At 36.9% G+C, this 14,197-nt stretch overlaps 1 protein-coding gene across 6 annotated transcripts in view; it reads right to left on the reverse strand.

Annotated features, from left to right (window-relative positions):
• Positions 1-14,197, reverse strand: part of RYR2 (ryanodine receptor 2) — a 401,127-nt gene that overhangs the window by 301,239 nt on the left and 85,691 nt on the right. The window lies entirely within an intron of this gene.

Below are 14,197 nucleotides of genomic sequence, written 5' to 3' on the forward strand. Positions count from 1 at the left end.
TTTGAAGATACCTATAAACACCCATCCTGAATTAAGCTGTTTTGGTTTAATTTACTTTACTTAAATAATTAAACTACATTAAATTAAAGTGTATTTAATTCTGAAAAGAGCAGGAGCTTACAAACAGTTTAACCAGACACTTGAAAAAATTAATACCAGTTACCCTTTTTGAATTGTCCCCATGTAGCAAAGGTAAGTGTAGGTAAACCAATTTTCCATCTATACCAGCAACAGTACCCATGCTGCAATCCACAGTCAATTGCAGAAGCAAAAAGTAATAACAGCTTCCCGTCAGGCATTAAGATTCAGAAAATGTAATACATGCACATGTTATATGTGAAGTTCACAATGGAAAATTGTAGTTAGCAAAATAAAATCCCAGAAGGCCAAAATCAAGGTCCTAGAAGACCACATAAACAGAGCTAAGAGCTTTGCTGTGTACTCGTTGTAAAAGTAGCATGATTTATTAAAACCCAGAGCATTTGAGGGTAGGGGGAAATTATTGTTTGTGTTTATTTTTTAAAGCACTAAATTAGTATTTCTTAATCTTAATTATACTTGATTCAAATAAAAGTTTCTTTTCAGGTTAAAAATAGTAGTGTTAGATTGCAGCTATATAAACACATTCTCCTTCCTCTTTCTCTTCCTAGCCATTCTTCCCAAAGTAACTACACCAGCAGAATGGAAACCCCAGTAACCTGGTCTCCATCACACATTGTGCTACAGTTGTTTTCAAAAAAAAGTCACTAGAGAAGACTCTAACATCGTACCTCCACAGTCAGAGGTTTTATACTGCCCCCTATTCTATCATTCTATACTAGTGTTTTAGAGAATTTCTGACAAGTGTTCTACATAAACTATCTACAAAAATGATTCTATGCTGACAGCAGCAAAAATACAAGTTGGTTTGGGGCAAATTAATTTTAGTTAATGATCTAATGCATCGTATCCTTCCCTGCAAATTAATTAACATTAATTACTAAGCATACATGTACAATTAAGATGCTGACTATTGGAAGATTAAGAACAGGAATATGGCAACTGCTAAGTTTCCTGACACACAAACTTTCTCAGTTCATTTTGCAAACATTTTCTCTTTCTTTCTCTGTATAGTTTACAGAGCATATGGATTACTTTGTTATATACTTAGCTCACAAATAAAGATGTTTTCTTATTAAATGCTTACTAGTTCATGAAAATCAATCACCTTCCCATGCCCTTTTCAAAAGTTAATTTCCAGGTTGGCATGACATGTTCATTAAAACAACAAACCACATTTCTACTCTGTTTTGCTACATTTACTTTGTTTTGTATGGAAGATGGTTACAATAAATATTCTCTTAATTCAGGCCACTAAATCATAGTGTTGAGGAACTTAGTGTTCTAGTCAAGATGGTGTTGATCAAATTGGCACATAAGGTTAAAAAAGATATGATGCCATTGTCAGATCAAGTGAAAGGTTATTACAGATATGGTTACACACACAGTTCTAAGATACTCTGCATTTCTGTGCCCATGATTAGACAAGAATCTAATATAGATCCTACCCTAGATTCAGTCTTCCAATATTTGCTGACTACGTGTTCAGTAGATTCCCACAGATATTCAATTTGATCGTGTTGTAGAATCATATTAAGCTACATTATTCCATTACATTTCTTTAGAGCTGACTGGTAAGTGGGTAAGCATCTCAGCAGTGTCTTTATAAACCTGTTTTCAAATCAGCAAATGATACCCAGCTCCAGCAACAGGAGAGCTAAAAATGGGAATTTTCTTATTTGAAGTCACACCACCAAAGGGACCTTCAATGAAGGTTGCTTTGCTCTAGTACAAAGACTGTTACAATGTGCATCATGTTAAATGTCTATTAAAGAAAAATATTTTTCAGATATTCATAATTCTTTAATTATGGGATGTCTCAGATTTCTTCATTTTCTGCTATTACTTTCTGAAGAGATTTTAGATCATCATCATTTTTCCTGGCAGATTTGAACTGATCAAAGTAATCTATGTTTCAAAGGGCTGTAACTGTAGCCTTCAAAACTTGAACAAATATATCAACTCTCCTAACACATGACTGAAAATTCGGGGGTAGAGACAACACAAAGGTGCTGACAAGAATGTAAGTGCCTTTTAAAAATACCTGTAAATGTTGAGTTATTTAATATCACAGTAAACTGAACAAAGACAACAATTTGAGTGTTCAAGAAACCAACTACAAGCCCTGATGTTTAATGATAAAATGCAATCATTTGTAGGAACTTCTGATCCACCTGGAATATGTAAACTCTTGGACAAAAAGTGTTTTAAGACATGTAGAAGTTCTTGTTTGTGCTTTGCTGCATTGACAATATAAAGTGCATAGCCAAAAGAAGAAAACCTAGCCCTTTACAACACAGTTGTAGTTCAATCAAACAAGTTTAGTATATACTTGATCTCATTGAAAATATGAATAAAAAAAGCCAGTACCTATACTCTGCCTTAACCAACAACAGTATTTGATCAAAGTTCATATTCAAAACAACCACAACAACCACAAAATATAGTATAGTCTTGGAAAAAATCCAGCACAATTTGGAAGAGAGGGTTGTAGCACAGACTAAAATCCCTGCACACTTTTCCACTCCCAGATATTCCTGCTACTCTTGTTTTGCTGAATAATCATCACTTTGATAAACATCTCCCAGTTTTTTCTCCATGGAAACTGGAAAATTCTATTTCCATCCCAATTCATTATCACCATAACAGCCTTCATCAGTAAGTCCAAAGGTGCTCCTTTGTCTTCTATTTTTCCAGGGTTTGGATACACAGAAAAAGGTATCAAGAGAGCAAGGGAAAGTAGGTGCCAATAATCACAGAAATGCTGTGCACCCAGTAGTGCTGCAGCTTATAATCAAATGTACAAGGAAACGCTAGTCACCGTAACAACAACGGAGCACAGTCTCACGTGTTATCTGTATTTATTGCAAGCAAAAGTGCCTCTAACTGGAGAAGCTGTCCATTTAGTTTAGACAATTTCATGGACACTTCTTCTATCCATTCTCACTCATCCTTCAGTTCACAATCTGAGCTGCTTCCTAACACTGAGGAATTTGGAAGTGTAGTAATCTCCGTTGCAAAAATGGGAAGGTAAGGAGCAAAGATGATAGTACGTAGCTGCAATAACAGAGTATGTCTATGGGGTAACAGTAATGGTGCTCACATTGCTTAACCAACTGATAACCTGAGTCACAAAGCTATTCTTCTTTCCAAGTTTGAGGACTGAAGTACCTTCCCTATGAAGACAGGCTGAGAAAGCTGGGGCCATGCAGCCTGGAGAAGAGAAGGTAGCATGGAGACTCCATAGCAACCTTTCAATATCTGAAGGGGGCTACAGGGAAGCTGGAGAGGGACCCTTCATCTGGAACTGTAGGGATAGGACATAGATTAATGGGCGCAAATTGAAAGAGGGGAAATTTAGGCTAGATATTTATTTAGGCTAGGCAAGAAATGTTTTACTGTGAGGGTGGTTAGCCACTGGAACAGGCCCCAGCCCAGCAGCGTTCAAAGCCAGGTTGGATAAGGTCTTGACAAACATGGCCTAGTGGGAAATGTCCCAGCCATGGTGTGGAGGTTGGAACCAGATGAGCTTTAAGGTCCTTAACCCCTTTAACCCCTTAACCATTCTATGATTCTACGAAATGAACTTGCTGAGGCACTGTGCAGCTAAAGCTACTATAACCAGATATGTACGGTGCTTTAAGATTATGACCAAGTACCATCTTGGAGTAATCCATTAATCTTGATAAATCCTTACATTTCAGCCAGTATACCAGTTCAGAGTCTTAAAGATAGAGTACCTCCCAGTAAAAAGACATTCTGTTTTGTATCATGTCAGATATCTGCACTGACTCAGTCAGCATGAGTTTTTGATAAGCACACTACTGCCTTAATTCTGATTCTCTGAGAAGCATTCTGAAAAAATCAGATGTTATCTATGTCACAAAACCTTACTTATTTTTTAAACATCCAATTTTGAGAAGAAAGGACAGATAAGAATTACTCCTAAACCAAAAATACTGCCAGTAATAGCCACAAACTGGCAAACTGTATCCACAGAACTGCATTCTAGAAGACCATATTGATGAGAGAAGTACATGGGTTTGTTTTCAAGGTACAATATTACAACAGCAAGTTCTCAGATCTCCTGAATAGTACTTACTTTGATTTACAGAGATTATTTGGTTTCTTTATGAAATCCATTCAAATCTCCTAAGACTACATGAAATATATACTACCTAGTCAAAAGGAGAGATCAGTTTCTCGTGTAAAGATGTGGGCATAAATGTTCCAGCATTAATGTTTTGGCCATGTATATTTTTCCAAGAACAGCAATTTCCTCCCATGGAAAGTCAGTTTTGACTCATCCTCAACCTTCTCAATGCTAATTCTGTTAAAGGACTACAACAAGCTGGCTGAATTGCCACAGGTAGGCATCATCTACAGTGCTATAGCTGTTAGCACCTCTTCAATATGGACATACCTAGGATTTTGAGGGTGAAATATTTGCATTGTGGCATTTTTCTGAAAATCTTATAGTTAGTGGTTTGTTTGATTGCTGGGAGGTTTTAAAATATTCACTGTATTTTATTTTATTTGCCTTTTATTCTGCACATTGTAGTACCATAAACTTTTAATCCTTACACATACTTCTAAAACTTCTGAATTCATTCATATCTTTACTGGTCTAGTGGGGAGTCAAAGGATAGGAAAGATTTAATAATGGTGTGGGGTTTTTGCATTCTTTGAGAATGCAAAATATATTTTCCTACTATATGTTTTTCCCTGTTTTACAAACTACCCCATTACTATCTCCCAAGTGTTTGATTTTAAACATGCAAGAAAAGCACTGTATTGGAGCTTCTACTATTGCTAAAAATTTCTGCACAAAAAGTTGATGATAAATAAAGCAGTAATATAAGTAAAAGTAATAGATTTATTTAGAAACCCTCTATGAACTTCAGCCCAAGGTGCTTAACTCATCATGTCATGACCTCAACATCTGCATTTTCATTCCATTTCAGGACAAAACCAGGCAACCTTTCCAAGTATTTTCCTTGATTTTAAATTTTATACTTTATATTTTACTTATTTTCAGAAAATGCAGCAAATAATACATGAGCTATTATGAATTTAAATAATTTGCCATGCTCTTCGTAATCTGACCCATTATATAATTATAATTACCTCCCTTAAAGATGTAATGCTGACTCTGTGTTTCTACTCTAACATGTTAATATACTAATTCTGAAACTCTGTACAGAACAGAGAATGTCACATTTGCAAAATTCAGCATTCAAAGGTTAAACTTGATAAGTTATGCTTGCACATTCAAACTCGCTTCTACTGCTCTTTTATATGACAAATACTGCAGTTAGTGGAATATTCTCTCAACCTCCATATGCTATAAATCAGGATCTCAGCACAGACTTTAATTTAATATCTCAATCTTTAATAGGTTCCTCAAACTCCGCATATGCACAGTTCTGCTTCACTGCATCCCATTTACTGTTCAACTGGGCAACTGAACTCTGCAATGGGAATAGGTGCCACACATACTTTAATCTGCTTTGTAGTTTTACAAATAGAATTTTGGCCAGGACAAACTCCTTTCTGCCTAAGGAAACTGTAGAGTATTTCTTGACTTACAAACTTCAACTTCCATTTGCCTTGTTGGGATAAGCACTAGAGTACAGTGTAAAATTAGTTTGCTAGTCCATGAGTCATCAAGTACAAAACTCACACAATTATGGGCAATCATATGCTGACAGGATAATAGAGCCTATAAATCAATCCCCAAAGATAATCCTAGTGATCTGACCAGCAAAAAAAAAAAAAAATCAAATGTGACTTTTTTTATGCTAGGCATCTGAATAACACACACCAAGTGCCACTTGAAGTCTTGATACAAGCTCTACTACTAATTGCCCCAGAGCTCTCTCTTTCTGTGCTTTGGAAGAAGGTAAAAAGCTACAAGAGAGAAATCAAGTAACAAATTAAGATGGTGTTTTTCCTTCTCCAAATCCCTGCTAACAACAAACAGAAGCCTCGATGTACAAGATTTATGAAAAATCATGTGCGTAACATGCAAGAACTATGATCAACAGTGATTAAATAGCTTTTCAACAATTGTATAGAAGACAGCAATAGAACAAACACTCAGAAGCATAGCTTTACTTAACTGTTAATTCTATTTTTGACTGATCAACCAGTGCCTTCAACAAACTACCAAACTCTATTTTGTAATATCACCCTATTAGGGCAGTGACTCTGGAGCTTCTGACATCTGAACACAAAGGAAGACTGTGACAGAGGTAAGAAAAGGATACAAACTTCTGATTACTGCATCTAAGCTTGAACCACAACTCCACTACCTTCTTAGTAGTAGAAGATGATCACTGCAATAGTTAATAGCAAAATAATAATAGTAATGTACTTGGTCAGCAGGAATCAGTGCTCAGACTCTCTTATGGGTGAACAATCTATAAGGAACTGTAAACATCCTCAGCACACATCCATTAGGTGGAGTCACGGGATAAAAAGCAATGAAAAGACAGCATTGCTGTAGAGAAGGATCTGCTGGTTACATTGAATCAAAGTTCATCAGGTGTCAACACCACTAGGCAGATGCATGGAAGCCAAAAAGCTGTGTTAATCAGGAAAGCGTACGTGACCACAAGAGCTGTGATCCTTTGACTTTACAGTCAACACTGGTAAGGCTTCAGTTGCAGGAAAATGGTCATTTTGAACCTTTGTTTCAAAAAAGAAAAAGGTTAAAGAGCAATGAGACTGATAATATCAAGAGAAAAAGAGGAAAGATCCAGTAAAACTGCTGGGATGCAGTCTGCTTAGATTGAAGGGAAACTTGGCAACAATAATATTTTTGTCAGTAAAACATGGAATAGGTAACAGGTAACACCACTCCTCATTGTAATAAGAAAATAAGTAGTAGACAGCTCGGGAAAAGTTTTCTGAAGATAGCGAAGCATTGTCACAGACCAGTTTAGGAGCTTCATCTTTATAAGACAACAAAAACTCCTCATGAAAACCTATGTCAGGAGGATTTATGTATAGCTGAACTTCTCTTAGAAGGACAAGAAGAGAGATGACTTTTCTGGTCACACAATAGTTTGAACACATTAAATTGTACATGTTTCAGTTTTATCCTGTAGGAGGAGTAATTTCATAAGAATTCAACCTTATTCCAATGGAATTATCCTATGAGAAAGAAAACCCCATGCAGAACAGATGGAATTCCAAAGGACCAGACTAGCTGCTAGTTCTCAATACAGTACTATAAAGTAGGCTGCTAGTACAATAACCATGCTACCTCCTCCTCCTTCCCCAAAAAGCTCTTAGTCATAAAAATAATTTGCAAGATTTCAGCAATGTCATGGCAATCTTCAGTACTATAGACATTTGGCAGTAAAAAAAACCACACACACACACACAAAAAAAAAACCAAACAAACAAAAAAAAACCCAAAAAAAACCAAACCAAACAAACGAAAACAAAAAACCCCATCTTGAGTCACGTAGATTCATATTCTGCACTTGTCAGAGAACGTCTTCACTAAAGAACAATCATACAAAGAGTCTGTCAGAAAAAAATCACTAAATACAAGGGAAACAAAACTTGTTACATACTACTTGAATAGCGTGATGCTATATGGCAAAGCAGAGTTTATCTGGGACTCGCACTGCAACACTGCAGAGTGTCTCAGACACAGTGCACATCCCAGTCTATGCATTTCACAGCCACCCAAGGAAAACGAAGCACGTGATCAGAAGGCAACGAACAAACTGAATGCGTGGCTCCAGCACACCCAGTTAACAACTGCACCTCCTGTGCTCTGAGAAGTGTTCTATGGAGAAACAAAGGTACTACTGTGTTTGGTCTGGTCGGGCACTGCATGATCTTGTAGGCATCTGTAGCCTTCAATTGCAACCACTTCAATATTAACCACTCATCAAATAAACTATTTACTAGTGATATCAACATGCACACAATAGGGAAAAGAGATGTACTATCTACCTGTAATCTAAAAGCTTTCTCTTCTGGCTCATTATTTCAGCAAGTCATCATGAAATAGTGTCAAATTTGCTTTCAGCATTCAATGGCCTTGTGTACGTGCATGTGCTAGTATGATCTTGAGTTTTACTAAAAATGTGTCTGCAAATGAACATATATTCCAACTGAGATGGCTCATTTTATTATTTCTCACCAATTAGTTTTTGTAGTCCTACAATCCTAAAAAAATGCCAAGTTCAGCTGTCCGTGTCTAATAATAAATTCTTTTTTCTGTTACCATGGTTAGTACTAGCTAACTCTGCATCTGACACAGTTGACAGAGGAGTGCTGGAAAACATCTGCAATAAAGTATGAATATCAAATTAAACACAAAACAGCTGGTGAGCTGATTTCAGCTTCTTAACAGCCTCAGTATTTCAAATTTATCTCTGATGTGATTCCACCTAATTTAGGAGTTTGATAATAATCTATTGCATTATACTCTCACTCACTAGTTCCAGGATATGCCTCTTCTGCAATCAAAGGTGTGATTACAGCATAGGAGACCTCTATGCTATATTTGATTTTGCTGGTGTGAATAACAGTATCAGTAAAGACGCAGGTGAGAGTGTACTAGAAAAGGTGTCCACAAGACTGTGGAGGCAAACATAAGATTATATCTATTATCTGAGTCAGGAAGGTAGCAAACTGAATCTAACAAATGTCAAGGATTTTGTAGCCCCACAGCATTCACAGCTAATAAACACAGAAACCAGTATCTGAAAATGCTGTATCTGAAAATAATCAACAAAGGGTTTTAGTTTTACAACACTTTCCTGAGAAAGAGTTCATTAATCTCAACTGGAAAACAGAGGTGCATGTTAAAGCAAATAATTTGTTCAAGGTCACAAAATACTGAGACTCAAACTGAACAAACATTCTTTTCAGTGTATTCCCCCTACCCTACTAACAGGTTTCAGAGCAAGAAGGCTCTAACAACATGCCTCTCTCATGGACAAGGTCCTCTCACTCCAACTAATGCTAAGAAATCCCCCCCTCTACATCAACCCTTTCATGCAAGAATACACGAGAAAAAGTTCACCAGCCCTCAGTCTCGGATCTTGTGAGCAGTCTCAGGCAGCTAAGACAGTAATATCACCATCTGCTTGAGTCTGCATATTCAATCCCAGATCATTTTCTCTTCCCTTCATCTTTTTTCAGCAGTGTTTGTTGAATTATTCCAATTCAGTGCTCTGCTGAACTGATATTTTGCAGCTGCCCAGTTGATCATGGAACCTTTCCTCTCCAATCCCCAAATACTCACCTGTCACTGTGTTTATTTTTGGAGCAAGGTTAAAGATTCACTCCAGTTTTCATCTGTTTCAGCCATATAATCCCCTGTCAATATTTCTCCCTGCTTTCATTCTGAATCTGCTGCAATTTATGAGATTAACCCTTTCACTTCACACATTTCCCATAAGATGCTTTCTTATTTCTATGAGAAGTCTACCACCTTTCTGAATTCTTCTTAGACTAATTACATTTTGAAAAATTCTTTGACTGTTATTCACTTCTCCTCTGAGTATCTTTGATTTATGATCTATTCTTTTCTGCAGATCGTTAATAAAATCATTAAGACAGATTGTAGTACCTTTTCATGAACAACTCCAAAAGGGCTATTACCAACATTTAATCTCTATCTGGTTTAAAATGCCAAAAAAGGGCCATCATAAGCTGGAGTTGAATCATATTACAAAACCCCAAGCAATCATAACACTGAAAATCCAGTTTCTAGGCATCTTTACTATATAAGCAAGTATAAAGTTTCTCACAGATGTTAGTTGTGCCTCCAAAAAAGGGACCAATATCCAAGCTACCCCATTGTCTCCAAAGAGAACTGCTGTTGAATACTTATCTTTTCTTAACCTTCCTCAACATACCTATTTCTCAAAATATCAATGTACAAAATAAAGACTGCAGCAGTCTTAAAACACTACACTGTAAACTTTGTATCTAAATAACTGCAATGCCTAGATATCAGGAAATAACTACATTTTCTAGGGACAGTGCAGCTGAGAGGAAGAACACTAAATTGAGAGAAGTGGCAGATGGATTTAATTCCCAGATCTCTCATTTGTCAAGTTATTCCCCTGTGCTTAAGCCTTTTTCCCACACCTTATTTGCTGTATTTGTTTAGACTCTAAAGAAAGATTCAAAAGAAAAAGCATCCATAAGCACAGTGCTAGGAAAAAATATGTAATACAATAAAGCAGCTGGAAGTCTGTTTGGTGGCCTTACCTGCAGGGCCCTGGGAACAGGCAACAAGGAATAGGTCAGATACTTGGTTCAATAGGCTGCCTGTGGCCTGCAGCTGAGATATGAATTTCCCCCGCTTAGCAGAATTATCATCAGGTTTGAATAGTAATTATAATTTTTTTAAATCATAATATTGGAACCTTACTACTCTTCAACAAGTAAAGAATATAAGCAGCAGCAGGATAAATGGGGATTGATATAGTGAAAGAGAAATGATCAGGGATTTTGATTACTCCCCGTGATTCGAGTCAGAGCTACATATAGCAGGAGAATACCAGGTACAGTCTCAAATCTTCGTTCGCGAAGCCTAGCCATGATGATGATGACCAGGTACAGACCACACTGAAACACTTTTTTATGGGTTCAATTTTTAATTTCTTATCCACCTATCTCTGAAAAAAAATCCATGGCATTGGCCTCTGGATTTCCAGATATCTCTTGGAAAATTCATCCTCTCAGGTGTACTCTCTGTTATTCCTTCATTTTCTAACGCCACCAGTCCCGTGAAGATCTGTTCTTCCACTCTCACACAACACTTCACACTTTCTTTTTCTGTTCCCCTTACAGTCTTTATTACATTGATTGTATCTCCTACTTTCAGCCTGGCATTACCTGTCCTACGTTCCCATGTTTGAACCCCATCTTCCAGCCCTGACACCAACACGCTGTCCCAAGACATGCCCAGAACCTCTCCGCCCTCCTTTCTAACCTATTTCTGCTCTCAGGTCTCCTCACCAGCCACCAAAATAACCCTTGAAAAGGCCTCAGCATGAGCCTCCCCAGATGTATTAGTTACCTTTCTCCGTTCTTTCTGTTTAGTGAGCACAAGCACTTCCTTGAGGGATGCCAACAGCTCCACATTCATGATAGCCTTTCTGCTAGAGAGAGCTACAGAAGCAGCGATCTGAGAGCAAACAAGGTGACTCAAGTCACAGAATATAGCAGAGCCACAGCCCACCTGAGGGCAGGAGTTCCCACCCTTTTACTCACTGATCTGCTTCTGCACTCACCTTGTGCCAACTGGGATTGAGATTAGCATCTCATGACAGGTAAAGGGAGCCATACTTCAACAAACACTGCAGCACTCTGAGTGAACAGCTGCAGTGGAGCAGTTGGACTAACAAGTAACAATCTTCACAGAGAAAAAAATTTAGACATCCTTCTTCAGTTTTAAAAGACTCTCTTATACCTCATCTACCTCAGTTCTAATCATGCACATACTTGGCCACACTGAGCAGTAGGAAGAGCTCTTGGTGGCCCTTTCCACATATGCAGGGATGTAAATATAAGAAAGATAAAATGCAACAAATTCACAAATAAATCACTAGCACATTGCAGTTTATATGCACACTGTGTGACAAAAGCAAAATAATTTCAAATAATTTCTATTTTTTGGGAAGGATGTTGTACCCTTACTACCAGCTGCCAGTCAAGGCAGCAGCACTGGGATATCCAAGGATGTTAAGCCTCAGCTAATCCAGGTAAGGTTGAGAGGGTCATATATTTATTGTCAGACATTTTGAGTTCTAGTAATAGAATTCAGCTTTACAAGGAAAGTTTTATGAGGAAAACATTCCTCAAGCAAGGAACCACAGATTGTATTGACAATTCTTGCTGACTTTACCCCAATTTAGAATCATAGTAGTTAAGCCGTAGGAGTCCTATTTTTAGGGAACCATGAGTAAGATGTTCTAGAAAATAGTAATTGTGTATTTTATTTAACTTGCCAGCTCTACTTTTACCTCACTTTTATGATAAAAGAAAACTTGAAAAAAAAATCTATTTATTTTTAAAATTATGTTTCAAACTATTGTTACATAATTCACGAAATTGCCCTGATATGTCCTAGGAAAAGTATAATTCCATTAACTAACAAATCTTTATTTTAGTTGAAACATCATGACATACCTCGCTTACCTGGCAACAGCTGCCCCCAGAAGCAGTCCCTAAACTACTGATGCCTCATTTACTTTGTATACTTTAAAAAAAAACTCACATGTATACAGGATGTAAAGTGACAGAGGTCTTTCCTAATTGTAGTAGAAAAGATGCTACATGGTAGTAACAAGATGTAGCAGGCAAGATGGTAAAATAATCCTAAATTATAATGGTCTAGTTAGACTTTATGCTTGTTGTTTCTGACACTGATAGGCTACTTCTTTGCAACTCCTAAACCACCGTGGAATAGGGGGTGGGGGGACCAAGTCTCTGGCATCCTCAAATACAGACACATCTCAACCATCAATACCTTGAAAATCAAAATACCTAAAAAGTTCTTAATCCTGACTGCATTATTTCCCCCTCAAACAGAACATACAAAATGCTGAATTTTGCATTTTACGTCAAAGCTGACATGCAGGGTCTGTCAAAGATCAGACTTCTGCTGCAGACTTTAGGTCATCAAGCAGCCACATATCCACGGGGTTTAGTGAGCATGGGATATTCCTCTGTACTTTACCAAGTGCTGCAAACTGCTACTAATAAATCAGTACTTGGCAGTATAATAGAACGCCTCCTCCAGAGAAAAATACGCTGTAAATTGTGTAACAATTGCATTGCCATTCCATTTGCTTTTTTTTTTTCATAGACCGAAAAATAATATTAGTATAAAAAGATTGAAAGATCCAGTGCAATAGTAGCATATGTTGGATTGACAAATTCTGCATAAGAAATCAAAGCACCCTGAAGTAGAAGATTTGGTTATTAGACTCTGTGCAGGCATTAGCAGAATAGTAAGCAGGTGCCCATGCATTCTGTGCTAATCCTGTCTTTTGAAAAAGTAAAAATTTATGAGTTCCTAAAAGAATTTCTCTTTACTCCAGCCTTCAGGGTACTCAATTTTTTAATAATTTATCTCAAGTCCTTCACAGTTTTCCTGTGGAGCTGAACAGTTCAAGGAAAATCTGCGAGACTCAACTAGCATACTGGATCCTGCTAACAGGAAAATTAAGGAATTTTCAGATACACAGGAAAATGGCTTTCTGTCATTAGGTTCTCAAGCCAGCAGATATCACAGATTTTAATCAGGTGCAATGACAGAAGGCTGCAGTGAATTGTGAATCCCAAAAATACGTTACTAAGCAGGTGCAAAAATATCTTTGAGGCTTAGGTACATGTTGCAACATTGTATTCAGAGACAGTCTGATTTTTATTTCCTGTTTATTGCCCTGAACAAACTCACCAGCAATTGTACATGAGTCAGTGAAATGGAAAATTATCACCAAGAATACTGAAAAGCACAAGTATGTTTCAACTGCTTCAACTCTAGCTTTCACCAGCAAATGTTTCAACACACAAAATTATGCACAAGAACAAACTCAAACATTATAAATCATGAATTTATATTTGTATACTAACTTCTTGTTCTTTCAGATATATATATTTTACATGGGATAAAAAGTATGCTTCACTCTACTCCCAACTAAGAGAAACGGCAAAAACCCAAATATCAACAAATTCTTGCCATGTTTGTTTGTACAGTGGAATTAATGGTTCTGTATTATATTTTAAAACCCTACATTTTCCAAAAAACCCATATGTTGAAATACAGGTTAATCATACCAGAAAATAAAAATTCTCAAATACTGATTTAATGATCATATGCTGAACTCCATTTTCCCCATTCTTATTTACAGTAAGAAATTCTGTCATTGCTTCCACTGTACATCGAGCGTACTGAGGCAGTAAAAAGTATCCCATTTTCATATGATCTGCACCTGATATTAGAAGGTCTCCTAGAAATCTGTCAGTATTGTTACTAAAGAAGATACAAAAATTAACATTTTTATTTCTAGTATGAAGCTCTATGTATAGACTGTTTTTCACAGGCTGT

This window comes from Myiozetetes cayanensis, unplaced genomic scaffold (assembly GCF_022539395.1).
Source record: "Myiozetetes cayanensis isolate MyiCay16 unplaced genomic scaffold, myiCay2020 scf2-11, whole genome shotgun sequence".
Taxonomy (NCBI): domain Eukaryota; kingdom Metazoa; phylum Chordata; class Aves; order Passeriformes; family Tyrannidae; genus Myiozetetes; species Myiozetetes cayanensis.